Raw genomic sequence first — 9,554 nt, forward strand, 5'->3', positions numbered from 1 at the left:
GCTCAGGCAGAAGGATAACAAGTTTGAGGCCAGCCTGAGCAATGTAGCAAGACCTTGTCTCAAACTATTTTATTTTAAATATATATACATATATATATTTTCCCCTAAACACCAAAAAAAAAAAAAAAGAAAGAAAAGAAAAGAAAAGAAAGAAAGAAAGAAAAGAAAAAAAAAGAAAGAAAAGAAAAATTGTGAGATACTTATCAAAGATCTCCAGGTCCAAACAAACCATCACACCAGGGCCTGAGCAAGTACACATAAAGAGGCTGACAGTCTTCAGCCCTTTACCACAAGTCTACTTTCCCCACGATCCACTGACTACCTGCCTCCTTCAAGATACTAAGGTGGCTAATGAAAAAAAAAAGATGGAATTCCTCAGATCCTTTAAGAATACAAAGAACAATGAATAGATTCAGCCAAAGTACTGGATTGTTAGAAACTAGACTCTTCCATCCTCTGCCAGTTCAAATTAAAAATTAGAGATGGCAAAAGAGTTGGAAGCAGGAACCCAAACAAAAATTCATGTCAATGAGCCAGGCCTGGTGGCGCACACTTATAATCCCAGCAGCTCAGGAGGCTGAGGCAGGAGGATTGCAAGTTCAAGACCAGCCTCAGCAACTTAGCAGGGCACTTAGCAACTCAACAAGACCCTGTCTCTAATAAAATATATATTTAAAAAAAGGTCTGAGGATTTGGCTCAGTGGTTAAGCACCCCCTGGGTTCAATCTCTAGTACCAAAAAAAAAAAAAAAAAAAAAAAAGGAATGAAGGTGCTGACACACGTTACGACCCTGGGTGAGCTTTGAAAACAGTATGTTAGGTAAAATAGGCTAGACATAAAAGACCAAATATTGTATGAATCAATTTATAAGCAATATCTTGAATGAATAAATTCACAGAGACAGGAAATAGATTAGAGGTTGCCGGGAGCTAAAGGGAAAGGATAATGATTGCTTAGTGGTTACACACAGTTTCTGTTTGGGCTGATGAAAAAGTTCAGGAAACATATAATAGTGAAGATTGTTCAACAATGCAAATGAAATTAATACCATAGAATTGTACATTTAAAAATGGCTAAAGGGGCAAATTTGATGATATATATTATATATATGATATAATGTATTATATATAATGTATTATATATATTATTTATATATTACCTATAATATATAATAATTTCTCTCTATATATAATGTATTATATATCAGATATATAATATATAATATATAACCACAATTATTTGTTTAATGAGGGGCTCCACTGGAAACAGTCCAAGTGCCCTCCAATAGATGACGAATATGTAAATTGTGGTACATTCATATATTAGAATAAAATGAAACTAACCATGGATACATACAACAACTTTGATTAATTGCAAGGGTATTATGCTGAGTGAAAGAAGCTAGTTTCAAAATGACACCTACTGTGTGATTTCTGTGTTTACCACATCCTCACAATGGAATAGAAAGCATATCAGTGGGGTGCTGATGGGGAAGAGTACAAAGTGGCGGCACAGGGGAGTTTTGGGTGCAGGAGATGGAACCGTTCTGAACCCTGATTGTGGAGATGGCTACGTGAATTTATGTAGATGTTAAAAGTCATAGAAATATTCATTGGAATTTTACAAGTCAAGTTGTTAAAAAAAAAAAAAAAAGGAGGGGTAAGAGAAATGTCAACAATCGCTGTCACTGCTCCTGTCACCACTGATAACTGCTTCCTCTCTCAAGTCCCTGATTTCCCCTGGAACTTCTATCTCTTAATATCGCTCAGAGAGCACTATCTGGAAACATTTCTCTTGTAATTATAACAAAGGGTGCACACTGCTGTTCCTAGGAAGGGTCCTTTTCTTTGCGCTTGTCCATCCATCTAAAGTCACGCTCTTTGCCTTTCTACACTTGATGCTTTTCCCGGAAAAAACTTTTTTCACTTGGGAAAGAGAAATGTGGCTGGGTCCCAGGGATAACGTCCACAGAGCCCTGGGAAACGCCACAACATACATCCGTCATGCCGTGACAAGGGGCACCCAGAGTCCTCCTGAGGTACAACCTCGGGAAATGCATAGACTCACAGTGTGAGCCTCCTGGGTTGTTTAATGACCACGGCCTCTGGAAACCTTCAGGTGTATGACTCTGAGGACCTGGAAGAAGCAGGTCCCACAAGAGCCCAAACAGGCTCTATGGAGCAAACCCATGCACGAAGCTGCCAGAGACTGGATCACACCAATGGCCTGCAGAAGAAAAACAGTAAGAGAAAGCCCCCAGCAAGCTCCTGTTTCTGGGGTAATTCATGCTGCACTGGTAGCTCTGGCCTCTGGAAGCCTCTGGAAGCCCTGGGACATTATTTATGGCAGTTACAGGCAGCTACAGTCCCTGGATGTGAGCTGGACAGACTTGGGAGAAAGCAGAAACTAAGTGCCCTGCTTTATCTCACCCCGTACTTCCTCACCTCTTGGTGCTGGGCGGGGGTGTCACCAGTGAAAGAGTATTTTACAAGCAAGCCATTCATCAGGACTCCTAATTAAAAAGTTGGAAGGCGGAACATTGGAGCTGCTTTTGCCATCTTCCGACACCTCATTAACCTCATCGCTGGTCTTCTGTTGAGGGCTGAGGCTCAGGGACTACTTGGTAGGATCCATCCTCATGCTGGAGTAGAAAAAGAAACAGCACCACTCGCCTAAACAAGGACCCCCCATGTGACCAGAAGAGTTGCATCAGGTCACGAACCAAATGGGAAGGACGTGACAAGGGGCGAAGATGTTCTTAGCCTTTCCTGAATTTAGGCATATCTGCCCGTACTCAGAGGAGAAGGGAGGAATCACAAGTCACCCATTTTTCTGAGGCCCTTAGTAAGGGGGAAGATGATTTCCCAACTTCTCTGTGCAGAAGACAGCTAAGAATAAATAGCTAGGGGTTTGAGCTAGACTGCGAACCAAAAGCTGGACATTTTGTGAATTTTGAACTGAGCCCAAGTATTCTTTTTTACTCAGCTGCAAAACCAAACTTATGTTTTAAATACATAAATAAACTTTAGAAATACAGTTCACACTGAGCCAGATTCATTTATTTTCCATGACTGGTGAACTGAAGCACAAAAAAATATTCACTATTCACTCGACTAAACTTATATTCCATTTTTTTTTTTTAAGTCTGTCTCTGGTATCATGGAAATAACAGAAAGAAATTAGGCTCTACTGAGCAAGGGGTCTAACTCCATCTCGCTCCTGGTGAGAATGTGGTGAGACTTGGAAAAGGAGTTGGGCCCAAGTAGCCTTATGAAGCCCAGGGGCAAGATCCCAAACTGGGTTTTACCTGAATCTGTGTTGTTTTAATTTGTCCACAAGAACCAGAGCCCTGGACTGGGGATGTGGCTCAAGCGGTAGCGCGCTTGCCTGGCATGTGTGCTGCCCGGGTTCCATCCTCAGCACCACATACAAACAAAGATGTTGTGTCCGCCAAAAACTAAAAAATAAATATTAAAAATTCTCTCTCTCTCTCTCACCTCTCTCTTAAAAAAAAAAAATTTAGAAAAAAAAAAAAAAAAAAAAAGAACCAGAGCCCTTTCCCTTGCTGGTCCCCTACAAGAAGGAAATTATAAAATCATTTTTTTTTAAAAAAAATATCTTGGTTGATTGATTTTTATGTGGATCGAACCCAGGGCCTCACACATGCTAGGTGAGTGCTCTACCCCTGAGCCACAACCCCAGCCCATAAAACCGGTTTTTAAAAGCCCAAATAAGAAACCAACAAGCCAAAACGTAGGTTCCATCTCTTACCTATTTGGTTTGGCCTACAACAAGTAGAAGGGCTACAACCTGCTGCCCCATCACTTGGATCTCTCCAGAAGGATCTAACAGGTCCCTATGCAGTTTGAACAACATGGAAGGGATGCCAAACATGGCAAACACACAAAGCTAGATATTTTAACTCACCTAGTTAGGAACTGACAGTGTGTATGGTCAGATTGCTAACAAGCAGGAACACTAATGCATCCTGGAAACATTGACATCCTAGACAACAAAAGGCTGAACACCCGTGATTTGTCGGGCAGACAGAAGACACATGCATGGACCAGAGGCTGCCTCTTCAGAGAGCAGAGGGACAACACAGGCCCTGACCATGGTCCTCACCTCTTTTACAATCATTTTGGCTTGTCTTTCCCCTGTTCTTTTGCACAGGGTTTGTCCTTGGCCTCTTCCATACTCTTGGGGTACCTACAGCAGCTCTCATGTCTTCAAGGAGATTTTAAATCTATCTCCAAACCTGTGTCAGCAACTGCTTTGGGGAGCTGTGGGTCAGTATGTTCAACTCTCCCCTGTGGACATGTCGATGATCTGCAAACACTCTGAAAGTCATCTGCTGTCCCTTCAGTCCTAATCTGTTCCTCTTCCTGCATCACTCCAAAGCAAAAATTATCCACGCCCCCCAAATTCCTGATGCTTTCTCAGTCTCAAAATGAACAGATCTCCAGCCAGGAGGCCAGAGGGTAACCATGGTGTATGAAAGTGCCTGCTCAATCCAGGGCTGGGTGGATAGGTGTGGGGGTAGGGTATAGGAATATCTTCCATTAGACAGAAAAATGGTTCTCCAAAAGGTGGAATCTTTCTGTGGACTCTAAAAGCTTTCCGTATTTATGCTCACTGTGACTGTTTATAAGGGCTATCTTATTGTTTACAAGATTTGGGGCATTACAAAACATACATGCAGCTTGCTTAAAAATTCAGATATCACCAGGTATGGTGGTGCACACCTGAAACACCAATGGCACGGAAGGCTGAGGCAGGAGGATCATGAGTTCAAAGCCAGCCTCAGCAACTTAGCAAGGCTTCAACCAACTCAGCAAGACCCTGTCTCTAAATAAAATATAAAAAATGGCTGGGAATGTGGCTCAGTGGTTAAGTGCCCCTGAGTTCAATTCCCAGTTACAAAAAAAAAAAAAAGAATTCAGGATATCAAAATCATTATGTAGTGAAATAAGACTCAGAATCTTCTAGAGCATGATAGAACAATCTTATGGAAGAACTGAATGTCCAGCCGTCTCTGAGTCTCTCCCTGACTTTCTACTCCCTTCTTGAAAGGTCTTCAGCTACATCTAACTACCAACTCCAATTGAAGCATAGACAAAAATCCCCTTTCTCTCCTCCCATTTATAATGTCTCAGATCAGCTGGCAATTTTATAGAGAACATATAAAACCAGCAAACAAAAATAAAGAACAATTTATTTCCTCACATTCAGTTTTAGGACTTGAAATCTAGGCATACTTTAATCACTAGCCTCTTTAACTTTTCTCTTATAGATGATAAGATCCTCTTATAGTTGGGGGTGGAGGGGGGTCCAGAGAGAGTAGGTGAAGGTCATAAAACAATTTTGTGTCAGAAGCCAAACTCTGAATGTGGTAACTTCAGTGCCTGTCTCCTGTCCTTTTGGTTTTCTCCAGCTACAACTCTTAAAAGCATGGCCTTGGGTTGGGCTGAAGCTTGGAGGTGGAACATTTGTGCAGCATGGAGGGTGGCCTGGGTTTCAAGCCTAGCACTGCAAACAGCAACAGCCAGGTCTTGATGGCTTCCCTCCACCCTGAGGTTTGCTCCTCTGTGGCTCTGTACTATACGGCCTCCCAGCACCATCTTGGCTCCCTGGCCCTGGGAAACAGTCTATCAAAGTATTTTGCTGTGTCCAACACCCCAAAGACAGAACCTCCTTTTTGCTGTCCCCTGACCTCAGTCTTATTTCCCACCAAAGCAATATGCCCAGTTCACGATGAAGTTAGCTGGCAATGAGCACTGACATCCTTGGCTCTCCATGAATGGCTACGGCTCAGGTAACTCTCTTTGTAGGCGAGTCTCAAGCTGCATACAGAAGCAGGTGCATTACATTCTCATTATGCTAATGCCTTCATCATGTCACGGTTATGTCTGTATATGCACACGTGTGTATGCACACACACAGTGAGAATTACAAAGAATCTATTGATAATGCTATCTCTTGATGTTTGAAATTTAGCTCAACACAAACAAAAAGGGCACCTGAAGAGCGTGGGAGCTTATATAGCATCATGCAGTAGCCTCGGTCCTGGGCTGAAAGTCATCATAATGTGTTCTTTGTTCTGATTTTGCCAGAACTCTGAGAGCCCCATCTGCATGCCAACTCAGGATAACTGGGGATCAGCCTCAATCAGCAGGAATTTTATTTGCCTGAGGCCCCCCCAAACCTCATAAAACAGTGGTTTTCAAGCATCTTGACTATCTCTCAGGGATGGATAAGGCTGAGGGTCAGTCCCCACACTTGTAAAAGAAAACTGCTTGAGGGAGGACATGATATGATTTGTAAGATTCCTTTTCTGAAAGTTTATGCATGAATCTAAATTTTCCTTGGTTTGCCTTATAGAATGTGTTTGAGGAAAAAGCTTTTTTTTTTTTTTTTTTCTTTGTTGATGTTTTTACTTCTGGATACTTACTAGGGGACATTAAAGTGTCTCCTTCCCCCATTCCATACTCTGGCAAGAGCTGAATTTGTTTTTTGAAGATCTGAGTACCCCGCCTCTCTCACTGCTGCCTCTCCCCACTACCCCCACTCTTGCTCTTAGAAGCAACATGCACTTTTGGTTGAGGAGGATTTTACTAGATCATCCCAGGGGAAGGGTGGAGGTCACGGCTTTGTGCTGAAGTAGAAGCAGCCAGACTCAAGAGCATGGATGAAATTCTCTGCAAGGTCAGGGTTTAGGAGTTTCTGTGTAGAGTGTTTGAACATCTGTGCCCTGTTGGCATGCCATGTACTGAACAGGAACGGAGAATAGCTGCTAAGCCACAAAACCCTGAGAGCAGTGCCAGGGACTTCTGCACCCTCCCTAGGCCTGTAAAAAATGCTCTTTGAAGGATGTCTCTGGGCCTCTTGGGGCAGTAGTGCCCAACATATGGCCAAGAAAAACCACCTGCAAATAGCAATAAATATCCCCCCCAATACTTCCCAACTCTATTTATGTGGCCGGTATTACTCTGATACCAAAACCAGGCAAAGACATTGTAAGAAAACTACAGACCAAATATCCTTCATGAACACAGATGCAAAAATTCTAGACAAAATCTTAGCAAATTTATTCTAGCAATACAGAAAAGGGATGATTGTGGTACATTCACATAGTAAAAAATGACTCAGTAATTAAGGGGAACAAACTACTGGGACTCAAAACAAGAAGGATGGCTGGGGATATAGCTCAGTTGGTAGAGTGCTTGCCTCACATGCACAAGGGCCTGGGTTCAATCCCCAGCACCCTCCCCCACAAAAAATAAGCCCAAGATGCATGAAACTCTAAAACATTATACTATGTAAAAGAAACCAAAGTGTTTATTGTGTGTGTGTGTGTGTGTGCGCGCGCACACACATGTGTGTCAAAATAGATGTAGGTGTGCATGATTCCAATTATATAAAACTCCTGAAAAAAAAAAAAACAACAAATAAAATGTACAGAGAGAGAAAATGGTTCAGTCTTTGCTTGGGATAGAAGGGAAAAGGAATGAGGGGTAAGGGTGTCTGGGACAGAGTCCAAGGAGACTTTGTAGGGTGACAGAAATATCTATCTTGATGATGATGGTGGTGGTGATTACATGCAAGTATTGCTTCTTAAAAACTTGTCCAAATAAATTTTAAATGAGTAAATGTCATTTCATGCAAACTATGGCTAAATAAAATTGCTTTTGTTTTTCATCTGAAATCAGGCTTGTTCAATGCGAACTCTAATCTTTTTTTTTTTTTTTAAGAGAGAGAGAGAGACAGAATTTTAATATTTATTTTTTAGTTCTCAGCGGATACAACATCTTTGTTTTTTTGTATGTAGTGCTGAGGACCGAACCTGGGCCACACGCATACCAGGCGAGCGCGCTACCGCTTGAGCCACATCCCCAGCCCAACGAACCCTAATCTTTACAAAGGTGAAACATTCCATGGGAGAGGAGACCTCAAAGGCTCAGATCACCCAAATGAAAACTCACTTCTGACACCAAGTATTCTCTGATGTGGTCAAACAGGAGTCTTGGGAACAGCATAAAATAATTAGACCAAAGTTGGAGAACCCTTAAATACCCAATAACTAACCAGAAGAGACACTGCATTGAAAAATACTTGAGCCTGAAATGTCTTGAGCGTCCCTCCGAGTTCAGTCTTCAGGGCTCACAAGGGTTAAATTCCCTTTTTCAAGTCCTGACCTTTTTTTTTTTTTTTTGGCAAGGCTTTGTCAGGAGAAGCCTCTAAGAGCTGAGCACAGCTCCCAGATGACAGCCAGCAAGGAAATGGGACCTCAGTCCTGCAACCACAAGGAACTGGATTCTGCCAAAAACCTGAATGAGCTGGGAAGTAGATTCTTCCCCTGAGCCTTCAGAAAAGAGCTCAGCCCGCCAGCCCCTTGATTCGGGTCTGGGAAGGCAGAACAGGGGAGCCAGCTGTAGGTCAGGTTTCTGACCTCCACCATGCTCAGTTTCTACTAAGAAAACTCCACACTTGTTAACATGGAGAAAAAGATTGATATGGGTTATTTCATGTGGTTACAGTTTTCTTCACTTTTCAAACTCATCGACACAGACTTGTTATCCGAAGCAATGCGAGAGCATTTTTCAGAGGTTGGGCTCAATAGGTTTGATCTTTAAATAATAAAGTCCGGTGTTTAGATTTGCAAGCCAGTGGCTCCAAAGAGTTAAGTGCCTTTTAAATGTGGAGCTTCTTCCCAGACAGAGCCTTAGGCACCGAGGAGGGAGAAGTATAGTAGGAGAAAAAGGAAGCTGTGAAGTATCATTGCATGAAACCATTTCTTAGGCCTCTCAGGGTCAACTTTGTTCTAATGCACTACACCCCGAGAGGAGACAGACCAGGCACCACGATTTTAAAAAGAGGCTGCCCATCAAAACAGTGCAAAGTAGACAAGTTTTCATTTATTTTCTTTGGAACATTCCTGTTGGCAGCTGTACTCAATTGGTTAATGGAATATTCTAGACTCATTAAATAGGCTCATTTAAGGAAAGGAGCCACCGAGAGTGGGGTAGGATGTGGAGCCAGCCTGGTTCTCCACTGGCAGTCTCCAAAAGCGGTACCTTTTCAACAGTTCTCACAGATACTGTGTTGACATGATGGGTGTTACGATCATGACGAGAGACACTGTAGAAACCGGCAGGAAAGAAAGATGCCAGTCTGGGGTCGGGGGAAGTCAGGGAGCAGGGCCTCTCTTTGGTGCCTCCCTGGCATCCTGGGGTGGGAGATGTGGATGGCGAGGGGTCAGTCAACATCAAGCCCCGCCTCCAGGCGGACCACTTTTACACTAGGACCTGGCATTACCTCTGCACACCTTGTCTGCTCTGAGACTGTTTCAAGAGCGATCACTGCTCATCCTCCAGGACTCCTGGCTGTAGGACTTCATGACAAGTCTCTCTCACCTTTTTGTGTCTCTCACCTCCGAAATGTGAACTGGGCAATTCTTTACCTTAGTTCCAAGAATAACTTGAAGCAGGAGTTCAAATCTTTGATAGATGTGTGGATTTTAATAAAGCTCTTGGTAGGAACTTTTAGTTCCAGGA

The 9,554-nt window shown here is 42.7% G+C and overlaps 1 non-coding gene across 1 annotated transcript; it reads left to right on the forward strand.

The window, feature by feature from the left end:
- The first annotated feature begins 7,196 nt into the window (after window positions 1-7,196).
- Trnav-cac (transfer RNA valine (anticodon CAC)) lies at window positions 7,197-7,269 on the forward strand. The gene has a single exon. It is a non-coding gene; the product is annotated as a tRNA-Val (tRNA).
- Window positions 7,270-9,554: the final 2,285 nt, after the last annotated feature.

The sequence above is a fragment of the Callospermophilus lateralis genome, chromosome 5, assembly GCF_048772815.1.
Source record: "Callospermophilus lateralis isolate mCalLat2 chromosome 5, mCalLat2.hap1, whole genome shotgun sequence".
NCBI lineage: Eukaryota > Metazoa > Chordata > Mammalia > Rodentia > Sciuridae > Callospermophilus > Callospermophilus lateralis.